This window comes from Aphelocoma coerulescens, chromosome 14, assembly GCF_041296385.1.
Source record: "Aphelocoma coerulescens isolate FSJ_1873_10779 chromosome 14, UR_Acoe_1.0, whole genome shotgun sequence".
NCBI classification, from domain to species: domain Eukaryota; kingdom Metazoa; phylum Chordata; class Aves; order Passeriformes; family Corvidae; genus Aphelocoma; species Aphelocoma coerulescens.
In genome coordinates, this window is record NC_091028.1 from 14,663,397 (window position 1) to 14,689,871 (window position 26,475).

At 42.4% G+C, this 26,475-nt stretch overlaps 2 long non-coding RNA genes across 3 annotated transcripts in view; both read right to left on the reverse strand.

Annotated features, from left to right (window-relative positions):
* Window positions 1–26,475, reverse strand: part of LOC138118815 (uncharacterized) — a 96,394-nt gene that overhangs the window by 57,150 nt on the left and 12,769 nt on the right. The window lies entirely within an intron of this gene.
* Window positions 1,073–18,515, reverse strand: LOC138118817 (uncharacterized). 2 transcript variants are annotated; one of them, XR_011155295.1, is made up of 3 exons: window positions 18,451–18,515; window positions 16,618–16,800; window positions 1,073–1,174 (listed from the first exon to the last, which is right to left on the reverse strand). It is a non-coding gene; the product is annotated as an uncharacterized lncRNA (long non-coding RNA). The 2 variants fall into 2 exon arrangements; XR_011155294.1 differs by lacking the exon at window positions 1,073–1,174 and adding an exon at window positions 12,351–12,547.

Here is a 26,475-nt window from a genome sequence, read left to right on the forward strand (position 1 = left end):
TTAAAAATAAAATGCTAATAAAACCTATGGTAGGAATATAATTTTCCAGATTAATTTTGTTCTTATTTTTTTCACAAGACTTTATTAAACTGTGTTCCCCTCTTTGCTAGCTATTTTCATGGTAAGAGGGGCCAAAGAGAGCAGAGATACAAACAAATTCTTGCAACTATTGCCATGCTGCAGATCCAAAATTTCTGCAGAAATAAGTTTCTTTTTCAACTGAGGTGCTTCCTTGCCAAATGGATTTATGCATGCAAACGCACTGGGCAGCTGTCAGTCAGCAGGAATGAAACGAGAGCTTTTGCAAAGATGCAATTGTTATTGTCAGATTTGACAAGTGAGGGAAGTTGAGCACCATCAGATCTCCAATTAAATGTGATAGCAAGGTGAGTTGTCGTTGTCTGGTTCTTACTCAGCTTTATGCACCAGTTCTGTTCCCTTAGCTGAATTTAATTCGTGCATTGAAGAAACACTGAGCCCCTAATGCTTAAGCTCCATAACCAGATATGCTCAACTGATGTGCCAATTTTCTAGACAAATTCTTTGTCACTACTGAAGTATCATTAACTAACACATTTTGCTCCCTTCCAAAGCACAGATTTGGCAAATGAGTAATCCTAACACTTTATGGCATCCACAGATTTTGTTCAAAACATTGACAGCTTTCACATAGTCATTCCCACTGTAATGAAATGTATTGCTCTTTAAACAGCATTTCCTTACCATGAAGAAATATTCACAAAGATGTGCTACCTACATAAATATTTAAGTTGGTATTTTTTATCTGCAGCCCTGCATGAACCAACAGAAGAGTGCTGGTCATAAATTACAATTGTAAGTAGCATTAAAGGTACCTTAAATCCTGGATCAAGCTGCTATTGCTGACAATCAGCCTCTGCTTATAAAGGTCCAAGGTGCTGGCATCACTTTTCATTATAAATCCCAAAACACCAGAAGTAAACAAGTTGCTAATATACATTTTATGTAGGAATAACAACCCACAGACAGCAGAAAGTTTCTGATGGGGTTTTTTTACCTCCATTAGACATGTCAACTTACTACACTCTTTCAGTAGGACTGATGGCAGTTTTTAGAACTCTCCACTAGGAAATATTTGTTGCATCCTGGGTGAGTCAGTAATTTCAAGTGGGATGGTGAAGTCTGAGCAACAACCCTGCAATAACAGATAGACTTAAACACTGGATGGGGGCAAGGACTTGGACCAAGCCTCACACCTGCATTTCCCTGCTTGCTGATGTCCCACCCTTCTGCTGCTCTCAGGTGCTCCCTGCTGCTCCCAGAAAAGCCCTATAAGAGTCTAATCAAATAAGTATATTGGGAGAGGGATGGAAATCACAATGAGTTTTCGGGACAGGAAAACCATTTCCTACTCAGCTCCATATTAAACTCTTAAAATTAAGCACTGCATCCAATAAGCTGTACCATAGGTGGTAATAATGACGCTATTTTAGACCAAATTATTCTGCCAACTATCCTGGAGCAGACTCAAATTAATTCCACTAAACTCAGCTTGATTTGTTGCAGACTTGTGACAGTCCAGGGAGAGTTTTGGGGACCACATGCCAAGCACAGCAGACCCAAGGCTGAGAATCAGCAGGTGGGGGCCCTTGGAGCAGCATGCGCTCTCCCAGGCTTACGACATTCCTGGGGTAATGGGAGTACAGTATTTTAAAGTAAATAAAGAAACAGTAAACCAAAAAAGCCCACATTCTCCTTGCCACCTGTCAACACTGCCTCTTTAAGCTCTGCACAGCCACTTTGCCCACACACTGGGGCCATGAACCACGCTCCATTTGAGAGGAGGAGACCTCACCAGACCTCCTCTCCCTCCAGATTCACGAGTCTCCAGATGGGACTTAGTGGGAACAGGAGTGCAGGGGAGATGGGTTTCAAAATCAGCTCATCTGAGGAGCAGCAGCCTATTTATTATTGACCTGCTACATGACACCCAAGAGAAGCATTTCATCCTGGAGACTGCGAGCTCTCTGTGTGCGAGCTGATCACCTCCTCGTGCTGCCCAAGGGAGAGGAAAAACACCCCACCTCTCCTGCCAGAGCTCAAGCTGCACTGGTAAAAAAGCCATTAGGAAACTCTCCAAGCCCTTAAAAATTTATATTGGTCTTCAAGAATATATTTTCCTTTTGAGTATTCTCTGACTTGCCTGTTCCAGTGAGGCACCCACACAGAATGGCAATAAGGGAGCACAAACAGGAGAGTGCAGAACAGGGCCAAGCCTGTCCCAGCCTGGAAGGAGAGAGGGGAATGAACCCTGTGAGCTGGAGTCAAGCTGGATGTCACAGGCACAACTTCCCTCAGAACTTGCTTTCCCCAGACTGTGGTTTGCCACGAGGTGAGAACCTCACACCAAATGCCCTCCTCCATCACAAGTATCCAGTGAAGGTACCAGAGGCTCGCTGTGCTAGGGGATATAATGCAGATACTCCTTTGTCAAACAGGGACTTGTTTCCTGTGCAGACTGAAGTATAGTGTATCATGGAAACAGCCCAGATATTTTTAGATGTGAAAATGCATCAATACAGTAAACTGGGACACAGAAAAGAAAACTAAGGCAGTGTCCAGCAGCAATGCATTTTGAATGCACTAATTAAGAAATTGTACTAACTGAAGTGCCATTAGCTCTGCTCTAGCTGACACTGGTGGATGTATTCCTGGCAAGGCTCATCCTCTTTACAATGGCCTGGTGGGTTCACCGTGCATCAGGCAGCAGCCTCAGGAAAGGCAGCCCAGCTCAGCTCAAATAAAAGGCAAAACTCTAAAACAATATTGCCTATAAAAGTTGATTTTACTCAAGAGTAACATCTAAGCTGTTCGAGTGTCAAACAAGAGCAGGGTCACCCTGGCAAAGGACAGGCATCAACCAGCAAAACATTTTTATTTTTAAAGTGTATTTTTAAAGTGCAGAGGAGAAAAGCAATTAATGGTAATGTCCATATTTACTGCACTGATTTTAACTAAACTTATTACTTATAGGACAGACCTTATTTATTTGGATACAATTAAGTTCTGGCCAAGCACTGTTAAACACATTACAAATTTCATTAAGCACAATCCAGCAGAGGTTCCAAACTGCAATTCAGAGTTAGTGACGTGCTCCAAGATTAATTTGGCTCCAGACACGAGGGCTTCACTCAGCTCCTACAAAACCTGACGTGATGGGATTTGGAGCCCACCTGGACAAGAGTGACCAAGAAATGAACAAAACCTCAAGACAGGAAAATACTTGAAACTCAGTTTTCTGAGATGGTCAGTTCTCCCAGTTCTGGTGTTACTCCTTATTGTCATGGCTGCGGATGGTGGAGGTGCCAATATTAATAATCAGAGTTTTAACCCATGTGCAGGGTCCCAAAGGACTCTGGACTTTTTGTTTCAAAGGTTATCCACAGCCCATATTTATCACCAACTTAGAGAAAAGCAGAATATTGATGGGATCAGCAGTTGCTGCCATAACTTTCTTCTGGTGCAATTAAATGCCAGGCCACTGAACTCCATGAGGACACTGATTTGAATTTAATGTTAAAAGGATTTTACCTCAGGGCCACTGAATAAGCACATTTGGCTATGGATAACTAGACACAAGGAGAGTCCCTGTCTACAAGTAAAAATAAAATGTCTACAAAGCTCCTTTTAATTATACCAAGTACAGCATGAAGAGACCATGAAGAAACAAGCAAAACACCATGCTGTTAAAATATACAAAAGGACAGAAAAATAGGGGGAAAAAAGGAAGGGGAGCACACAAGGCTTTTGGAAAAAAATCCTATTCTTAGACCTCTCAAAATTAAAAGGCGTGGAAGAAAACAGAAACCTTTTCTCCTCTCAATGTCACTTGCACTACAGTAACTGTGAAATCTCACCTAGGAGTAAACTGGTATTTCCACTAAAAATAAGAGAATATAGACTCTAAGAACAATGAGAACAAGGCACCCTGTATCTTCTGTTCATGTTCCCAAGGTACAAATTTTCCTCCCCAGCTCATTCTTTTCAATCATAAGCTGAGCAATCTTATGAGAAAGTATTTAGATGACTGTTTTCTAACTGCTTTTAAAGACTAAAACTTTTATAAATATCAGAATCTCTTTGATAGTAAATCCCCTCTAAATTCCCCCAAGTATCTTCTGGTCTTGAAGCACCATTGGATCACTTGGGGATGGACCAATATGACAACAATTTCATTGAGCATGACAGTGATTTCACCAAGGAGTTGTAACAACTGAGATACTCCTAATTAAGGAGTGGGAAATACAGGTGAGGAGATGCCCCCTCCTCATCCTGATCTCTTTGGACGTGGAAAGAAATCTGCACTTTGCTGGTGGAGATGGGCGTGGGACTTGTGGGAGCTGCTGTGGCACAGCCCTGGCTGCTGAGCTCCTGCCAGCCCAGGGCACCAGCAAAGCTCCTCTCAATGCTACTCAAATGAAGAGCTCTGCAATTTCCTCCACAAAATGCCATTGAAGTCTGTGGCTTTTGACCCCATTTCAGACACACATAAAAGTGAAATGTGAAATTTCACTGAAATAAAACCTGGGGAGCTGGCCAGGCTTATCTAGGAGTTTTGTAGCCAACTAGGATGTCCTTGAAGCCCAGCAGCTCATTTTTTTTCTGAAAGTTCGGGAGTAAACACACCTGATGCTCCAAACTGCCTTTCTTTGGGGACCAAGGCAAACCCAGATGCTACAGAAGTAAAGACCAACCACCTCAATTCTGCAACATCTAAAGATATCTCCCAGAGGCAGCAAAGACAACTACTTTTACATTCTTACAGGCCTTCTTTCTCTCATTTGGTTAGTGTAGAGTATAATTTCAGATGTTGTTGTTTCTCTTTTTCCCAGCTGTAAATATTTGCTTCCATTTTCATTTCTCCTTGTCCCTTATCCTTAATATCATATAAATAGAAGCCTGCACAGTTTCTACATCTACAAATACACAAAGATTAATTTGCATGCTGAAAGCTTAAATCAAATATTTTAAACTGGATATGGATAAAACAATCATCCACTTCTGGGCTGAAGTCCAAACAAATAAATAAAATAGATTTCACATGAAAGCAATAAACAATAGCAACGCCAATTACTCATTAGAATTCCTGCTCTCCAGACATGACTGACAAATACTTTATAAAAGCAACGAAAGTAACAATAAAAATCTCAAGTCATCAAACTGTCATGACTGTTCAAACTTTCCTCCTCATCCAGGCTGTGTTGATGGCTGCTTCACAAACACCTGGAGCTCCAAAGAATTTAGGGGTTAGAGTTCGTGCACGTACTGAAATCAGCCTATGTGACGGGAAGGGAATCAAAGCATTTCCATTTAGATTCTAATTAACCTGTAAGACAGCAAAATGTCACGGCTCATTCTTTTTCTGAGCCAGCAACAGTACTTCTTTTAAAGTTGTGTCTGTATCTGCTGCACAGATCCAGCTTTCCGAGGGGATGGACCGGGAGATTTTTAAGTGCTGCTCTAAGCAAGCAATTACCAAGCAAGAGTCACCGTGACTCACACACATCCCCACGTCTGAGTCACAGCTACTCCTCTGCTCTACTACTCCCTTCCAAGATCCGAGGGAGGCGATTCACTCTCTCGCAGTAATTACACCCGCCCGGAAAACAGCGAGGCCAGGCATTGCCAATCTGTAGTATTCAAATATTATGAGTCAGCCCCCTTCCCCTCCCCAAAGTCAGGTGGCTGGCTTAAAAAGTCACATAGTCTTAAAAAATATTAAGTCTGTGGGAATTTTTTTTTTTGTTGTTCGCTTTCTGATCGTTATTTTGAGCTGGTTTAAGCACACGCTTTTCCCTCCCACCTCCTCTCTTCCCTGCTCTCCTGCAAAATGAAAGGCGAGATTCTCGTGTATTGACTCGATTTCGTGCTTCAGAAAAGACACAATACATCTCTCAGTTCCAGACCATGTGAGGTGACACCACGGGGGGAGAAGGGTCACCTTCCACGGTCCTTGAACAGACACGGTTCAAGGTAGGAAGCCAAAAAAATTCAGTCCAAATTTGAAATTTTTTGTTCTTCACCCCCTCAATACTCTGCTGAGGAATAGCTATCTCTGAATATTTAGCTGCAATAGCAGGCACCATATCTATCTATATCTAGGTTCTGTGGAGGATGGGGGAATTTATTCCAAGCCCCCAGAAGCAGGAACACGTACTGAGCAATGGCTGTCACCTGTGAAATCTCACTCAGAGCCTCCACAGGTACAATTTAAATTTTCAGCAGCAGTTCCTCTGCCGTCTCTGCCTGGGATGCCACCTCACAGCCAAAACACATTGACACAGGCTGACCCCAGAAGCTCCTAAGTCACTTACCCCACTGAGTGACCCCGTGAAACCACAGGGACGTGAGCAGAGACCAGATCTGCTCCACTTCCATGCAAAACCCACCCAGCCTGCAGATCCTCACAGAGCAGCCCTGCCAGCTCCTCACTGCAGCCCAGTGAGGGCCAAGTGGCCAGATGGGATTTTTGGCCTATGGCCTCAGCTTGGTCTCCAGATTAATGAAGTAAGACCTAAATGTTATGTATTGGAGGGGTTATTCAGAATTTATATGTACAAGGGGGATGAGCATCTCTGCAGCAGGTGACTGCCTTTTGGAGTACCTGCCTTTAGGGCTGCTCTTCTTGAAGAGATTCATAAGGCTTCTTGTAGCCTGGCAATGAAAATCCCTCCCTTGGCTTCTGTAATATCTCCCTACATGGCAGAGCCCAAAGCAAACCTGTGCTGCCCAGGGCTGCAGGAATCTGGAGCCTTGATCTCCTCGTAGGGCCCAGCTGGTGTCCAAGGGGCTGCAAGCCAGAATGGGGACCCATCCCTGCTGCCTGCAGCACTGGGACCCACATGTGGCCTGTAGGGTTCAGGGAACAGGGCTGGGCTGCAAATTCATACAGAAAATACAGGCAAATGCAGGCACAGGAAGGGAGGCAAGAGATGCTGATGCTATTTCCATTAAAAGGAAGAAATCCAGTACTCCCTAGAAGTAGTATTTATTTGCTTTTTAAACAAAGCCAGCAGCTACAGAATCACTGCTTCTTTTCTTTCTCCTAGTTCCCACACAGTATCCTGAATCAGTTCGTCCTGAAATGCTGCTGTAAAGGGGGGCTGAATCTGGTCAGGTTAATTGTCAGCCTTTAAACACACAGTGCATACCAGGGCTCTGCGAGCTGCTTAGCAGCAGGTTTCTTTTCCTTTCCATTCACAAGAAGGTTTTCCTATTCTGCAATTCCCTTGTCCAGAGAAAGGGGCAGGACCCTTGAGCAGAACAGCATTTTCCTTATTTTAAACAGAAATCTTTACCAGCCGTCAGATGAAAGCAGCTTTTTTCCATTTCATTATTGGGATCACAAGATAACATTCTCTTCTGAGAGTTTTTACCCCCAGGTTCAGGCATCTCTGGTTTGTTCACCAGTTTTGGTGTCTTTCCACTAAAAGTGGAAGAGAAATCATATAGATATAGAATCATATAAATAGAAATCAAAGCAAATCATACCAATGCAAAGAAAAAACTTGCCACAGTGCTCTGTGTACCTTTATATTGTCACAACTGAACCTGTAAGATACAGTTAATACACCAGTCAAGACAGACCACTCCTTAGAAAAAGCAGACTATAACACACTTCTAAACAACAACTTGCCCCAGCAATGACATTTTGAAGGAACAACTAAGAACAGCCTCTCATAAGTGCTTAAGACTTCAGAACAATGACTCCTATAGAAAATAAAAATCATGCTGCAAGGTGAATTTCAATAGATACAGCTACCAGCTCTTCCAACTGGACTTTTGTAGTCACTGTACCAGGACACATTTGTGACTAAGTTGTAGTGAACAGGATGTTCGCAAATCCATGAGTAAAGAAGAAAACTTTACAATAGGGTAAATATTTAACCTATTTGGTGGGCTGAGAATGAAATTCTCCCGTATTTCATTCCCAATGACTCACACAGCCCAGTATTCCTTAGCAAAGAGTATGTTGGCAATTTTTAGCCCACCTCCCCAAGGCATTATCTTGCTGGCAGGAGGTTACCATAAATCTCAAGCGTCCAACTTGCTCTCATCAATGTCAGAAAAAAAGTCCCTTGAGAATTTTTCCCCCTGCAGACAACCCTTTGGATTCTCATCCTGGAAATCCTTGAATCTCTTTTTAAAGCAGTATCAGAAAAAAAATAATAACACTGAAATGCGATAGTAGATAATTTCAATGTGCCTGCTGGGCCCTGTGTGAATCAAGTCACCAGCTGCACTCAGGCTCCACTCCCAGCTCACCAGTGCTGCTCACAACTTCTGCAGATAAACTAGTCCAGTAATTTTGGGTTTAGGACTTTAAATACAACCATAAACACCCTCACCTTTGATATCCATCCTGATTCCCACCATGCCTACCACGGAAGTCTGGTCTATGTTGTGACACGTGGAATACAAAGGAAAAGCAAAACATTTCCCATTTCCTCTCAGTGCTCCCTTTTCTCCCAAGGGCTTGCTCCCAAGGTGGGGGCAGGTCTCAGTAGCCTACTTGTTTCCCAAAGGAAGAAAAACAAGCTGAGACAAATCAAGTGTTTCTTGGGTGCAGTTCTGCTTATTTACCACAAAAGAAACAAAAAAAGGTATAGCACAATTCTGCTTTCTCAACACAAAAGTAAAAAAACCCAAACAAGAATGTTTTCTTTCCAGAAATCCAAGACTACCTTCCCAGCAAGCACTATTCCCACCAGGAGCTCCTGCTCATGGCTTTTTCCTGGGCTATGCACTGCCTCTCTCTCTTTTTGCAGTTTTGCCTTAATTTTTTTACTTCTCCAAAATACAGAAGGATAAACCATTAACCAGTCAAACCAGGGTTTGCAATTAATCTAGAGGAAAACCCGTGTCCATTTGGCTCCATTGCTCATTAGTTTTGCACAGCTCATTGCCTTGGGTCTCAGCTGGCTTTTCCTCCATCCATCACCACGCAAAGGAGCACTTAATTGGTCTTTGTATTTACCATAAATGAAAGAGGTGAGTATATCCATCACCACTAAGCAGCACTGCAAATAAACAGAACATACAGCCCCCATAACAGTGGCCATTAATATCTCCCAGCAATGCAGTATTAAGTCCTTTTTCATTTTGAAAGCATTAACAACACAATCACTAACTAATTTTAGTTATTAATGTTTCAGTCCCACAAGATTTATGAAGGGGCATAAGGTCCTACAGCAGTTTTATATACCTGGGTATGGTCCTCCAAAAACAATACCACATTTTTTTACACTGTACAGCATTTCATAATCATAATCCAAATGTCAGTTAACTACTTGACTTTATATACGACATTACTAAAAGATTAAATATTCAGGAACATTAATTTTTTTAAAAAACAAATATGCCACAAAACATGTACTTGATAATTTCAAGGGATTTGTGGGGCTTTTTAATCAAATAAAATTTTGGTACTTTTTCAAGAAATAAATCATTGTAGTTGTATAGTTTATACAGGCAAGAAGAAATACTGCTTATCATTCAGGGCAATTATAAATGATATGAAATGAAGTGCCATAGAAACTTGTGCTCATAGCATACAAATCATAAAGAGTTCTTATGGTCTGAAACCTGAAAACTCCAAAGTCAAAAATTGTCCTCATTGATGAAAATGTGGCCATGTGAAGATTTTTTTGCCAGTATTGTGAGTTTTGCTTGTCCTTCCAAGGATTTAAGGATTCTTGGACTCTCCAGGCCTACAGCTATGTGTCTGTAATCTCCTTCATCAGATGCCTAAAGGAAGGTACAGCCTAATTTGCATTTCCTGGACTCTTCTGGTGAATTCCCAGCTGAAGATAAATTGCCATCAGCCACTTTTCTCTTTGCAAACCCAGGTGCTTGGCCTGACCATTTGCTCCCATCCAGTCAGCAAAAGAAAACTTGGGTTTTCAGGACTGAACGCTCACCAGTCACAGCCTTACCCTAAGCAAATGCTCCATCCTGTCTCTAGAAAGAAACCCAAAGCAGTGAATCACTCACCAGCTTCTCAGGATTTGATTGTCTGTCCAAACTAAACACAGCAAGTCAGGTTTGGGGTGCTTTGAAAGGCTGGTGGTAAAACTTAGATTCATGTCCAGCCTCTACTACATTGTGCCACATGTCCTCTCATATCTCAACGAAATATGGATGCAAAACTTCACCATGCTGGAATTTTACACGCTCAGTGTAAAATTAACAAGCAAATTAAAAGTCCAGCATTTTGAACCTCTCACTTTCACAAATACAGCAACTTTTATTCCTCCTTTTCTATTTTTAAGAAAGAAAGAGAAAATACATTTTAAAACAAACAAACAAAAAATCTGTAATTTAATTGAAAAATGAAGCAACTTGAAAAATCAGACCAGTATTAGGATCTCCTTGGAAGAAAGTAGGTAAGATGCACAAATCCTCGTGAACAGGGTCAATTTTTCAAATCCTTAACAAAACTGAGCTTAATCTGCGATCCCTCTGCCTCTGATCTCAGTCCCTCGTTACTCTCAGTGACAGCCACTGCAAGGAAGTGAAGTGCATGAAGATACAAAACATGAATCTATATTGATTTTTCCTCTCAAGACTGAGAGTACTCTCTGTGGCAGAAGGTATAGAAAGACACATGTAACACCAATATGAGGTTATCCCGAGTTTAAATTAGAGGCACCAAAATGGAAGGCCAGATCTTCAGTTGTCTAAAATGAAAGCCAGTATATCCACATTGATTTGCAGTGGCCATCAGCCCAGCCCTATGCAATTAGTCCTGGCAGTCTTTATAAATATAGATTTTTAATTGAATAGACCTATAATTTGTCTTCCAGCTTCATACACAGACATACATACACCTTGGAAAATTTTTCATTTAACTGTCCCCACTTTTCCAAAACGGAGTCCTTAGAATTATTATGTCCAAAGTATTTTTTATTGCAGAGAAATCTGAAAGTCAAAGCTCCACTTGGATTCATTTGTCAATGCAAAATAATAAAAATAAATCAAAGTTCATCTATCACAGCAGTAATCATTTCAAAAATGGCTCCTTTTAGCTTCAGGCTATATTCCTTCCTTATGCTTGATGGCACAGGAAAGTTGCCAGTTAAATTACTGCCCTCCACATTGCCTTTCCTAAAGTTTGTGCGACTGCATTGCTGAGTTCCTGTGCAGCTAAGTTCCTCTTCCAACACAGGAAGAGAAATCTGGTGCTTTGCCTTATATTGCATATAATTCAAAGTTTATTTTACTTCATTCAGTAGATTACTTCAGGAAAAAAAACTTAGAGAATGCCTTTTTAGGGAGCACAATTTCTACTAACTCCTCCTCCATTTTTCTGTTACAAGCGAGACATTAGTACTATGTCATATTTAACAAAGCACTTTGTAAGCATTCATTAATCATGCAGTGCCCCTGAGAGGCACGTTATGTAATGTTTAATCTGCTCAGCTGAGCCTGTAAGTACAAGAAACCTCTCAAAATTTTACCAGCTTTACAATAAGAAGAGCTGTATTTTAAGTACAACCAGTAAAAGCAACCAGTGGTTCTCTGTCCTCCGGGTCCCTCCACCAGCAGCAGATTTGCCCCACTGTAACAGAGCTGTGCTCATCGTCACAGAACTGATGCACTTTCTGCTTCTAAAAGCCACTGCAGAATTTTAAAATGCAATTTCTGCGTGCCCAGGGGCTGATTTACAAAGACACTGACATTTCCCTCCCCAGCCACGTCCCTCCTAACGCCACACACACGATGGGGGCAAGAGGAGCCCCAAGCAGCGCAGCCCTCCCGGTGCAGAGATCACCAGCTCAGCACCACATCCCCTTCTGTGAGGATGCCAAGAGAAGCAAGAGCCCTTTGCAGAAAAAGGACACACCACAGGTGCCCACGAGTGGGTCATCCATGGGCTGCCTTGTCCCACGCTGCCAGTACAAACACCTTGTAACTAAACCCCCTGCACTCCACAGCAAAGCCCTAATTCCCCCTTATCTTTGTGTGGGATCAGCCAGTCCTGACTCTGCACCAATGCCAGTGCAAGCTTTGAAGAAAAATCCATCCTTGGGAAACACTGCATGGGAAAAGAAGGCAGCTGTGAGCCCCAGACATGGACTTGGCATTGCCTATGTCAAATAGGGTCCGAAAATGATGATGCATTAATTAATATGCTGTTTTAAAGGATTTTTACTTAATATTCATATTTAGCGACTGAAACAGGAAAGGCAGAGGTACAGAGTTCACAAAAAAATTCTTAGGAAAGAGTTCCTTTGCATCTTTAGATTTATATCTTTCTTTTAAATATGCATTATGAGTAAACATTTTATAAAATGGTATAAAAGCCTCCTCTTTCCTTTTCCTCCTTATGACCAGCAGAAAAATTCTAAATTCCCAACATTTTCACTTCCATCACAGTCAACAGATACTTTGAAATGACCTTGACAGAGGAATATAAATGATATTTGTGTAGGAACTTGAAGGAAGTCAGTCTCTGAGTGCACCTCTGGAGATGAGTCATTTGTACTGTCACGGCCACCAGCACCCCCTGCTCCAAAACACACAGAGCTGTTATCAGTCACCTTTAGACGTGGCCCTTCTTTTCCCAAGATGAACACAGGAAATAAATAAATAAAGACAGATCACCTTGTAACTCACAGACATATTGTAGCCCAAAAATGTTCAGATTTTCTAGTACATAGGCCATCTCTAATCAAATTCAACAGCACATACTAATGAATTAGGGTTCAACATTAAGACCACAATAAATCCAGTGGAACTGCTTCAAATCAAGCTGGTATCCAGCTGGATTTTTCTTTTCTGGCAAGAACCAGCTTAAGCAGGATTGTGCCCAGTGGTGACCTGCAATATGTGCCCATGCAGCAGCAGCCTCTGAGGAGTGAACACAGGGAGCAGTGCAGGGAGAGGAAGATGAGGGTGAAGCACAGAGCTGGGACAGGCTCAGCAGCCATGGAAGTGGTGTTGCAAGGAACAGGGCAACTCCTTCCCGTGGACAATCAGAAAAACTGACTCTGCCAGAACTCCCTGCAGAGAGCTCAGGTCCTGCTGCAGAAAAGAGCAGGGAAAGACCCTGGGCCAGGACTGGTCTCCCCCAGAGCAATGAGCACCAAAGAGCAGAGCCACCCCCAGGGGCTCACGGACAGGACAGGAGGAAACTGCAGCAGGTCTGCAGTGGGAACGGGGTGGGGAGCACTAAGGGGAACTTACAGCCAGTTCCTTCCCTTCTCCATACACTTAGCCAGCATTTTTTACCAAAAAAAAAGCAATGGGCACCCTGTCTCTAAAGAGCTGTTTCCTAGCATGTATGCACATGTTTCAGGATCAGGGGGTCCTTTCAGCTATTTCGCTTTTCTGAAAATTGATGGAGAGATACTGATCTGCCTTTCGATACAAACAGGTAAAATTTACATCATTCCTGATTTAGAAGTGGACAGCTGCCTTCATTCCATAGTGCCTACAGCTTTCTGGGAAAGAAACTGCCACCTCTAGGCTCTCTCCATTTCTTGTATTCCCCCCTGATCTCCCAGTTATCAGTATTTTAGTACCACTACATGAGAAGTTTCTTTGCCATTTGTGTTCTCTCTATTACCATGAATCCCTATGTAGTCTTTAAAACTTCCATTTTAACCAGTTCTCTATTTCAAAATGTCTTGCTTTGTAGAGTACAAAGCTCTTTTAAACACTCATTTTGTAGTTATGGACCTGCTTCCTCTATGGCTTTTATTGTTACCTGGTACATTCAGACAAAATCTGGACAATAGAATTAAGCTATCAAGACAACAGAGCTGTATATTTAAAGCCTGCTAGCTGTCCTACCAGTCTTTTTTTAAAAAATCAGCAGGTTCACTCTCATGAGCTAGTTATAAGGGTTTCTGCAGCTCTCCTTCTTGAAATGATCTATTTAAATGTTGTATGACATCTATTTTCTCCCTGGGAATATCTTTGTAGTGTTTCATCTTTCTTTGCCATCAAAAAAAAAGAGCTGGCTATGCTGCAAACCACTGGAGATTGCTTATTCTCAGGCTCCCTGGCAGCTGCTAGATGGTTTCACATTTTCTGACATCACTGAATCCTAGCACCCTTTTTTACCACTATTCTACAGAAAGTTCAGCAAAATAGCTTAGGTTTTGCTAAGTTTCTTGAATTCTTATTGTTCATTCATCACTACACTACACCAGGGAGCTGCTGGCAATTAGCAAGAGCAGGAAATGAGGACACCTGAGCTCTAATCTCAGCCTGACACTGGCACACAGCAGGGGCACATTCTTTGGGGCAGGTCTGGGAAGGGCTTCTACAGTACCAAGGAACCATCGGATAATTTGTTTGGCAGGGGGTGTGCTTTCAAAAATTCACTGAAACAGTGGAAAAATAAGAACCTGGAGCGTCCTCTTAGAGCACATCATGTGAGATCCTTGAGATCAGACATGTCACACAGGTGACTCACAGTTATGCCACCTTTTCAGAGAAAAAAAGAAATAACATAGCAATATATGTAAATTCTCTAAATTCTAGAGGCTGCGTGACTGCCATCTATGCCTTTAGTATAAAGAGCACTTGCCCACATTACAGTCAAGCTGCCTTCTTGTTTAAATAATTTGTAGCAAGCCTGAAACACAAGACTTGGGGAATGGAGGTTGACCAGAGTTTAAAGCAAGATGTGATTCTTTAATGCTGGATAGGGGAGAAATGGAGAACTTGTGCCCAAATACATAATATCAGATCACAGGAGCCCAGCTCCAGACACCCAGCTCAGTATCAGCCAGCAAGTTCTGTGCTGGGTAGAGTCACCTCAGCAGGGGCTGCAGGATCATACCTTAAAAAGCAGCCACTGCCCTTCTTCCCCCTGGTATTTTCCTGTGCTCAGATAGGCACAGCTGTGGAGAGGAAGGCTCGGACCCAGGGAAGCATCCCTGGAGCCACACAGCCTGGAGCCTGCCTGCACCCGCTGCCGGGCACTCCCCCTGCTCCCAGCTCAGCCCATCCCTCCCACGCTGGCACCGCTGTGGATCAGAAATGCCACCCACCCAACGCCTCCCTGCCCCACAGCACCAGCCCCAGGACTCCCACGCCAGACCCTGCTTCAGAGAGCAGTGTCAGAGATCCCCCACAGTGCCATCAGCCATTCATTTCCATCATCACTGGTTTTTTCACTTGAGAAACACTTTCTCTTCAAAGCACGATACAGCAAGATCTTCTAAATTGGAGCTCTGGGAGTGGACTAGGAGATCTCTTTGGTCATGGTAGCAGTGACAGAATACAAATGTGTCCGTTTCCCTGAGAGCAATTCGGGTTCCAGCAAAGGAGAATTTCTGCTGGTGTGTCTGCTTATTTATTCCCCTTTCCCCCTCCTTTTTTTCTGTGCTGTTTGCACAACAGAACAGAGTGCTGTTGAACAGAATGATATTATACGATTTAATGTGCTACAATAAGCAGTCTGCAAAGAAAAACATCTTTGCTTTAAGAGATCACTTCCAGATTGTATAAGATGTGGCAGTGGATGTGCAGAAGCAGATTAACCTCTGGGAGAGAAAAGCAACCCACTTCACTTGTAAACTCAAATTACAAATATACCTTTCAGCATTTCATCTGGTGTTTGTATATACACACACAAAAGCCTCACAGTAAACTGGAATGCAAAACCAGTTATTAAATATGCAAGCCTCCAGAAAATAATATTTCAGGCCATGGAACAAAAAAAAATCAGCAACTAGAATGTGGAGAAACAAACCTAATTTTCTAAAGCCTGCCTCATTTCAGCCTTGCCCAAAAGCAGCAGGGACAGACTGCATCTCCTGCTCTGGCAACCTGCTGAACTCAGCAAGGCCCTCTGGAGAGCACCACTGCCCTGGCTGGGGTGGTATCAGCCACCGAAAAGAGTGAGGATGCTGCAGTCTACAACAGCCAAGGGAAGGTGTCCCATTATTGCCTGTCCCAATTAAAGCAAGGCTCACCAGAAGGGAGCAACCAGTCCCCATCAAAAAAGGGGTGAAATTCAGTGCAGCTGAACTGCAAATGCAGAGGAGACCCTGCAGAATTTGTGGGGACCAGGGATTTGATGTTCATTCTCCTTCCTGAATTTCTCACCCCACCCCAAGACAGTTTGCTCTCCCATTATGAATGAGGGATATGTCAAAAGTCTCTGTGAGTGCTAAAGGCAACAGCTAATTGACTGAGCAGTGGCCTGGCACTCCTTGGAACAAATGCAGCTGAACAAGGGCTTTGTTGAAATGAGAAAGCCTAAAAGAGATTTGCTCAGATCAAGATTTAAGCTTTGTCGGACACGTTCACTGTGGCTCGGAGAGCTGCCCAGACAAATTGCAGGCAGCAGGGAGCTCTGGTGATTAGAGAGGGGAGGGGAAAAAACCAAAGAACAAGAAATCAGAATAAACCAGAATTGGAAAGCAAGAGCCTTATGTTGATCATGTACTCATACCCAGCTGTGTCACACAGCACAGGACACCTGTCCCCACTCTGCCCAGCCAGACCCACTCAGGGCCCCTCTTGCCAGCTCTCGGTGACAGAGCCACCAAGACACTGCCAGAGCAAGAGGGCCATGTATGGATTTCACCCACAACCATCTCTGGTTGCACATCTTACCTTTCTACCAGCCAGAAAAACAGCTCAGTGACCCAACTTTGCAACATTATCTGCATTTCCAGGGCATATCTTCTGTCTCAGGCAAGGATGGGTTGCAGGACACAGCCTTCGGTTTGGTTTCACATCAAACATAATACCACTGACAATTTCCCACAGGTAAAGTGAGCTCCAGGGCAAGAACACCTTTGAAAACAGGAGAACCTCATCATGACCCCATGGCTCTGCCCAAGCAATTTCTAGAAAATTGTTTTCCTTTAGTCTAATCCCACCAGCACTCCATTTATAACACTGATGGGTCTCTAGTGAGTTCCACAGCCCAGCTCCTGGTGGAGTCATTGTAGAGGATCTAACCTGGAGTTCCCACCAGACTTCTCCATCCTAAGGTTCATTTCAGCTTCTTGCCCCATCCTTCTGGCCTGAGCAGGCAACAGAAATTCCCAGCAGGGCAGGGCATGGAGATGTGCAGCAGTCTCTCCACTGCCACAGGTAGACTGAGGCATCCCTTGCAGGGTAACAAGAGGAACAGGAGGGGCTGCTGCATTTGCCTCTGCAATATTTCAGTTCTTCCATTGTGAGGAGCCACCCTCTCATCACCCTTCCAAGCCCCACACTTGGGAGACCAGTTGCTGCCTCACATTCCAAGGCATCCAGCCTGCCACCCCTGAAGGGGACCCCTCTAATTAGCCATACTAAACACGGAGCACAGGGTCCCTGTAAGGGCTTAAACCTCACAAGACTACATTTTAATTGTGACTGTGTTAGAAGAGAATCAGTTGCCTAATCAAGCTTAAATTAAATGCATATTTAGCAATTTTCATGCTAGCATTCCCAGAAATGTGATACTTGTGTACTGAATTATTTATATTGTCTAGATCTCCAGTACTTTTTAAGAGCAAAACCAGCAAAACAACACTCCAGGAAGGCAGGTAAATAAACTAACCACACTCTTCTGAGTGGCCATTGTTACCCACTGCCTTGGCTGCTGTTCACTCAGTGTTCCTACAGTAAAATGAATGAAGAGCATTCAAACCCTGTCAACCAAATTACTGCGAGATTTCCAGCGTAAACATGAATGGAAGGATTTTTCCATTAACAACAGCCTACAGGTAAATATTTACTTTGTTTGCAAGGCTAGAGCTTCAGAGGGCAACTTGCTACAGCAGCTGCAGTAGGTAGTCCAAAAATAGATATTTCCCTGTTAGTGGGTGAGTTTACTGCTCATGAAAGCTGCTGCCTGAAATGACAGAATGAGGATGGGAGTAGCCAGGTATTCTGCTCAGTGCTCCATAAGCTGCTTTCAAGGACATGCCCTCATCTGTGCCTCCATCCAGCAGAAGAGCTAACCTGGAGCTGAGCAATAAGCTTGTGTGTAAATCCCACTGGTTTCTTGTGAATTTTAGGAAGGATCATCTGACAGTTAATCAAATTGACCAGGAATTTTGGTTACATAGATACAGATTTGGTACAATATCAGAGTGACTGAACAGGGCTAGAATTAAGCATGTGCTTCAGCCTTTGCATATAGGTATGGCTTTGCAAGGCTGAGTGTACCACACATCTGTCCAAATCTCTGCTTGTCTTTGTTCCAGCTTACCTGTCTGACAAGCCAGGATGGTAGCACTTACTGGGCTGTTATGAAGCATGAATAATATTATTTAATGCTTCAGATCCCACAATAAAAAGTGATATGAGCACCAAGCATTGTTATACCAACATAACATTATACTATAGAAATAAGTGTTATTAGAGTTATACACAGGAGCTTTATTTTAGTGCTGTGCAGTTTTCTACTGAGCCCATTAATGATCAGCAATTACAGCAAAAATAAATTACCTTTCACAGCAGTTAAGTTTTCATGGTACAAGCAGTAGTCAAAATTTAACAGAAGTGACAGGTTGAATTCCCAGGGACACCTGAATTTTGTACATCAGCTGCTTTTGATGAACAGCAACACAGAAAAAAAGAAATCAATGTAGTAAAGCTTTCACTGGAAATAGAATGATCTTATTTCAGTTATCCATCATATTTCCCACTAAAATCATTAAGAATGAGGGGAGCAGAGAAATCTGTAACAGGATGTTGGCAAAAGCACAAGGGGATCTTTTTTCCAAGCTCTTAAAGCTACACAACCTTTCCTGAAGCTTAGTGAGGTATGTTTTAATACTTAATGTTGATGCCAATCAAACTCCATTGTGATCAAAGCCTGGGTGGAAAGCTCTATTTTCCCCAACATACTGAATCATTAGTCAAAGTCCACTTCTGAAATTATTTTAACATTTTGAGTTGGTTTCAGATAAGAATGATTCAGATTTTAAAGATCTTCCCTTAAAACCCACACATGCACATGACAGATGGTGTTAGACACATAGCATGTAACCTATAGTAATGTAGCTATATATACATATATCTTATCTGTGCATGATTTTAGAGATAAGAATAGTTTGCATCACTTGTATGGTTAGTCACAAGTCTGGCAGGGGACCTGAAAGCTGCAGAAAACTTGGACAAAGAACTCTGGTGTCAGGAGATTCCCAGGCACCAGTGGTTTGCATCTGGTTTTCTCCCTTTCTATCCCGAGCTTTTGAAAGTCAGTTTTAACCAAGTCACAATGACAATTCATAGTTCAAATAGTTCAAATGCAGTTGACAGTGTCCAAGAAAAATGGTGCAATGTGGTTACTACCAGAGGGGAGCTGGGAGAGTGGCCTGGTCTCAGTGTCTCGTTTAGATCATTCCAAAGCCCTAAATGTGCAATCTCCTAACAAATTTATCCTTAGTTTTTCCTAGAGATACTCCAGGTTATACACAGACTAAGCAAACTAGTTGAGACCCCAGTCCAAAGGGAGATATAAGACAGAGCAAATGGGACATGGATTTGGTTAACAGAGCAAAGAATCCATGAAGTGGAAGCAGATGAAATTATATCTTAACTCACTGTTGTTTGAAAAACCAGAATATGTTAGTCCTGGGTAAGTGCTACATGAGGGACAGGAGGGTTGAGTCCATTACTCACAAACTAAGAGAGGCAGAAGACAATTTATACAAAAGGAACACTCACTATTTTAATGCACCTAATCTTCTGGGTGGCTGGTAAACACATAAAGGAAATTTGGAACTTAACATTAAATTAGACTGCGTTTCCCAGAGTAAATAATAGATTTGTCTCTTAATGCATCAGAAAACCCATTCCAGTCTTTTGCAGCTGTGTCCTTGGATATGGACAAACAAAAAAACATTGGGACAAATCTATCCTAATGCACCTCTACCAGCACCAGATATCAGTGTGACCTATAGTGTGTAAGTGGGGGTTACCCTAATACAAACTCACCCATAAGCCTGATTCCAATCCATTTTTAAGGAACACAGAGGCTGAAGCAGATGTCAGGGACATTAGCATCAGGCTCAGTAACTGAGTCACTAGATTTGATACAGGATCTACTTATAGCCCAGCTAAGATTAATGGGAACACGTGGTTACCTGTCAGATGGATTTTGCTACACAAATAACAATCACACCTTCCAAAGCACAGCAGTGAGAAATGCCACCTCCATCTCCTCTGGGTGTCAGGCAGCTGCAGCATTAGAACTACCATTAAAATCAGCACTACATGAAAGCAAAGTTTAAAATGCTGTCCTCTACTTGTTCTCTACCCAAAGCCTGTGCACAGCAGTGGTTGTGACATATCTGCCCTTTGCCTGACCAAAGGGGGTTTGTTTTTGTGCTAGTGGTACACTGCTGTATTGCTATATATTAGAGGTGTTTCAAAGACTTATCTTTATTTATTAGTTAAAACTGAAGTTACTCCCCTAATCAGCATGTTTCCCTTGCAAATATCTACTGCATGCTACTTTACTACTTCATCTCTTCTGGTTTTCCTTTTTTTGAACCATCTTCTTCAGCTTATACAGGTTGATTTAATGAGTTCCCAAATCCTTGACAAGCACAGCTGCACCAGCCAAAGCCAGTGCAACAAAAGCCATTTGTGCATTATCTTCAAGTGACTTCAGTGTGCACCTTTGCAGGTGTAGAGCTAATTCTGGGAACACAGCTGAAATAGTAGTGAAGCATTCCTGGTAAAGTATTCTTACCTACACATGGCCTTGCAGGACAAAAACACACAGAAGGGAAACCACTGTTAGATATAATGAAGCTTCAGGAGATTGAATTTAAATACAGAAAAAAATAGAAGTCTGAATATCAGACTGAAATATCTAGTAGGAAACAGGGCGAGTTCACTATCAAGACTTTCTTTAGCAAGCCTGCATGTGTCAGACACATATTATCAAGCAACCACACTTAGAAATTGCCATGAGTATTTGCCTGGACTAAAGGATCAGATTTTGTCCATACAATACAGACACACTCTTGAAATGCTGGAAAAGTAGAAAAGCTTCTAGAGGAGCTAAAACAAGTTTGGAAAGGATGTCAGTAAATACATGGAGCTATTCTACAACCAGCTCAACCTCTGCAGCTTCCACTCCAGTGCAGTATTTTGGTGGACAGATGAGCTGTCAGTGGCCTGAGCCAGAGCTTTGCTCTACCCTGTCCAAACATCTTAGCAAGATCCTCAGGAAAGGCTCTTTCACCTTTACCTACTCAAGGTTGCTCATTCTGCATTTGCACCCCCACAAAACCACAGTGCTGGTGAAGCTGCCAAAGCCCAGGCAGCCCCAGCCTGACAGAGGCTGATGCAAGTCCCCTGGCAGGAGCCCTAATCTCCTTACTGCTGAGGGGATGGAGGGACTAAAGCACTGAAGCTTTTGAAATGTAATTAAAAAGATGTTGTCTTCCAAATGATCTTGGAATGGTTCTGGGAGCATTTACCTTAAACTGGGCCCCATAAAAACAAGACAAGGAACTACAAAAAACTTGAAAAATATTAATGAGGTGCTGCCTAATTAAAGTCTGGATTAGTTAGTAGACTGTAAGCTATTTGTTTGTAAATACTGGACAACTTCTGTACTGTGTATGGTTCATTCAGTTACCACTGAGGCTAATACCAAAATGCTTAACCAGGACTTGATCTTAACAGACACATGTGGCTATATCTCTTTTTAAATTTTCTTTAAAGAAAAATAACTTTCTGGGAAGAGACTTCAGATAATGGCCAAATGCTGAAAAATCTGAAGACAGAAACCCTGTAAAAGTTTTATATATATATATATATATATATATATATATATATATATATATATATATATATATTTGCATTTTAAACCAATCTTGTGATTGCCTTAGAGGACCTAATGCTGATAGCACAAAAATTTTATATAATCCGAAAGCATCCAACAATTTGGAATGGCTTTCTCAAAACAAACTAAAGATGCTGCTGAAGGATGTGTGCCAGGACCACAGATTGCTGGACACAGATTTTTTTGTTGTTCATGCAACTTCTCTGATGTGGCACTTTGGATTAGTTGTTAGCATAGGGAGCACAGAAAGGAATTGTTATATGCTAGATCCTGCACAAGAGGTAATTTCATAGCTCTCTGTAAATCTAATTATCTGACTGTGCTTCCCAAAGAGAACTCCAACTTTTACAGCATTAAAGAAAAGGTAAAACTGCCACTATTGCAATGCTATTTTGAGCAGACAGGCTGACACAGAGATCACCCCTGAACGATGCCACTCTCATTGCTTTATTCCAGGCTAGTTTAATAACACCAGAAAATGTTTTATTCATATTCATAATAAAGCTTTGGAACAGCAGACATTTCACTCGTGTTACTGCCAAGTGACTGTATTAAGGACCCAAGTGGTAGAGCCTGAATTTGGAAACAACTTTTGGAAACAAAAGGGTTTTGGTAACAACTTTGGGAGGGTTTCAAATCCAGGAGAATGACTTCCATCAATATATCCTTATCGTGAGTTCTTTTCTCACTAAAACAGAGGGGCTGAATTTGACCACAGTGAAGCAACTTCCCGACACAAGAGGCACAAAAGCAATTCTAATTCTCTGTCTTGAAACTCCCTAAGCACAGGACTGCTCTCACAGCACAGAGGAAGAGGAATAAGCTTTAGGTGCTACTGTGCCTCAGAAGTCCCAGAGCTGCTACAGTGGCCTCTCTGGGATTCTTTCCACAGGAAAAAGATCAACACTTTTCTTTTATTCTGATGGATTACGGTGAAAATTGGTGGGCTAAAAACTTACAGAAGTTAGTCCAAACTGTTCTGTGCAGGATGCAAAACTAGTAACTCCATGTTTGATTGCCTAATTGAACAAGTGAGCATGAGTGGATGGCTACACCCGACCCTGCAGGCAGTGATTGTATCCAACAACCTTTCCAGTTTTTGAGGTTGTGAAATACACACAAAACACTTGGAAACTGTTGCCAACGTGGTCCCTGGTACAATTATAAGAGGCACCTTAAGGTATTCATAACAACAGGGACTGTTCACAAAGAACGCTTTTTCCTCATCATATGGCCCTGTGGAACAGCACTTAATTTCACCTCTAAGGCAGATGAACCTGCTTAGGAGCCCAGCTCCCAGGGATATGCCCAGAAGCACAAGCAGGAGTGAAATTCAAGGATCTGCTCGACACAGCTCATCAACAGAACATGATCAGTCTAGGAGAAAAATCCAGAGGGAATTCTAGGCTGTGCACCTCTGATTTGGTTCAACATGTGCAATTAAAGCATGCACTGCAATGTCTCTCGATTTGCTAATCTTACAGATAGTTTCCCCATTCTGAGGGTCAAATTTGGTGTTCCAGTGTAGTGAGTGTGCACTGTGCTGGATCCTACCTCCCACAGGCACTGGAGGGATAAATCTAGAACTTTCTGACTTCCACTGATCTGTTGTTTTTCACCTCAGGAAAGGCTCAAGCATAGCAGTTGGTCATCTCAAAGTGTTCACAGACTGGTGGCTTTATTTCCACTGCATTTAATGCTAAATGCCTCGTATGTGTCAATGTCCTACCAAATTTTTTGCACCATGCACTCTCTGCCCCAAATATTCATCTTTTGCTTATTCAGGTGTTCTTTATCAGTGTCAAATGAAGTCTTACAAACTTAGAAATGCTGCTCCTTTAGCTCAGGAGAGCTTCCCAGGCTCCTGTCCTTCCCTTGGGAGATATTTCTTTCCAAAAGGCATCTTAGGCATAAAGGAACACATCATCAGCTCCAGCACAGCTCCTAAGAAATTCCTGTATACCATCCCCTGCCTTCCAGCCATTCCAACACACCCTTTTACTCAATTTTTCAGAAAGAAGTTTTGATGTGAACTGATCATCATTATGCTCAAGGTAAAAGCAGCAAAGACCTAATCTATATTTAACCTGCTGAAAACTGCACAGACACTTCCCAATGCTGATGGCAGAGAGCCCTTTGGGTGTCTCATGAGAGTAGCTGAGGAAGAAAAATCTGACACAGAAATGAATAACTACTCCCCTGTGACAAAGTTCATCTCTGAACCTGAAGCCTGACCATCAGCCAAGGGAGAGGTTTGTACTTCCAGGGTTACAGAGGGTCCTACAAGTTATCCTGCAATGGCAAGATTTTCTGGAAATGTTCAAGCATCCTTGAGGTAGAAAACATTTTCTCCACACATTTTCTCCATTAGCCTTAAACCAAGAACAGCCAGAAATCCCACGATGGCCTCTGATGGCATAAGGCTGACAAACTCCTGTAACCTCGGTCTTGCCCTTAAAGCAGCGCTCACCGCTTCCCAAAATAGAGCATGTGAGCAGATGCTTGGGAGAAAAGAAAGCAAACATCTGTCCTGCTAAAAATGTAAATCCTCCATACCCACTCCCTGCCAGTCTGCAGCTTGGCACCAATCCCCCCCAGCTCCCACAGCACGTGGGTGGACACGGAGCGGGCCGAGCCCCGGCCACAGCCACTGGCTCCACGCTGGATTTAGGGGAAAGCAGAGCACGAGGCACAGCCCAACGGGGCTAATGCTGGCTCCTACATTATAGACCCTAAGCAAACAGGGGCTAGCTGGGGGTCCCAGCTCTGCTCCACCAGAAGGGCATTTGCCAGGGAAAGGGGATAAACAGCTGGACCATGCCACTGTGTGCACGGGTACCGCGTGTGCACACGGGACTTGCTCAGCTGTTTGTGACATGCAATAAAACTGAACAAGTGCAAGAAATCATAGGAGTGCCAGAAGGAAAATCCTAGCTGTTACTTTAATTGCAAGTGTGCTTGTTTGTTATGTTGTCTGCTGGCAGCACGAGCATTTTAAATAAAACATGATCAGTAATTTATTTAGCAAGCAAGTCTTTGAAAAGTTCTTTTTGCACAGCTCTTACTGATTTATACCAGACAAGATTAACCTTCCTTTCCCTCCTAACATCCATATGCTTGAAGTGATGGGGGGCAAGATCCACATTAAATATTTCTCTAAAATACAACATTTGGACACATCCCTAGCTCTGTTCCACCACCTGACCGCCTCGAAGAGCTTCAGAAAAAATGAGATCCAGCCAAGGATTCACTCCTTTGCTCCCAAGATTCAGTTTGAGTTTTCTCCCAGTCAGTGCTCTTTCTTCAGGAATATATATTATTCATTCTACATCTTATGGTGCTGATCAAGTGACTGTAGAGCACAGACAGCTCTACACAGCTGCAGCTGTTGAGCTGAAATTGGGTGACAGAGTCTATGCTGTCTATATGAAGTATTCACACATGCACATAGTACATGCAGTCCTGGGTAACCCACCACAGTAAAGGACAGAGCTCCTGTGGTTACCTGGAAACTTTCCTGTGAAGTTTAGCCACAGCTCTGTGGGTGGGTTTGCTCCACCAGCCTGGCTTAAAGCAGATCCTGCATCTTGGTTTCAGTCACTCCCTCTTCCCACACACATGGGGAAGTGTGTGCATGTTTGTGTGCACACAAACACTTTACATGTGTGTTAAATCTGCTCATACAACACAAGCATACACACACACACAGTGTTTGTATACACATTAAAGTTATTTTCCATAGGGAAAAAAAAAAATCATGAGGACTCAGAAGGTTAAAAAAAAAAATAAACCCATACATGTTCTAAGTCCTTTTAAAGCAGTCTGAAGCTGCTAGTTTATTCCTTCTTCAAAATGGCACCAGCTTCTGAGATAATGGCCACAGTGGCCAGCAATTTCTTTGGCATTTACAGTCTGGCTCATTTTCCATTTTTATTTTCTATCTTTCCAATATTATTATCTAAATACATGCAGCCTTTCCTCTGCTGAGGAGAAACCTTAATATTTTGAAAATTTTACTATTATTTTGTGCAACAATGGGGTTAAGTCATTACAACTTAACTTCACTGACTCTTAGGAGATGCACACTTTATTGTGTAGCCTTGAGCCTTGGTATAACAGCAATGGTTTTCCATTTTAATCACAGCAGTTTTTTAACCATTTAGTAGAACTTCAGAAACTTCTTGCTATCTTTGACCAAAGTCTCCACCTTGGTCAGATGAGGGACAAAATGTCAAAGGGATGATGAAAGTGTGTCTGTATATAAATAGCTGCACACATGCACAATATATATGTATTTTTATATACTATGTTTATATAGTTAGTAGAGTTCATAGTTATGCAGTTATATACTTTATATAGTTATTAAACAGTTATACACTTTATATAGTTATTAAACAGTAATATTTATAAACTGCATCTCACTTTTTTGCAGCATATCTTTTCAGATCACGTTCTGGGAATGTCTAAGAGCCAGCTATTTGGATCTGTGTTTGTCCTAGCATATTTCATACAAACCTTAGGAGCAGGTGGTAAATAAACTGAAAATAGAAATTTATAAAACTCTAAGCAATAATGTGGTTGAAAGTCAGAACTGCCACCAAGAAGAGCTCTTCAGGATTTGGACTCACCTTCCACTCCTCACAATGGTGCAGGTCACCGTATTCATA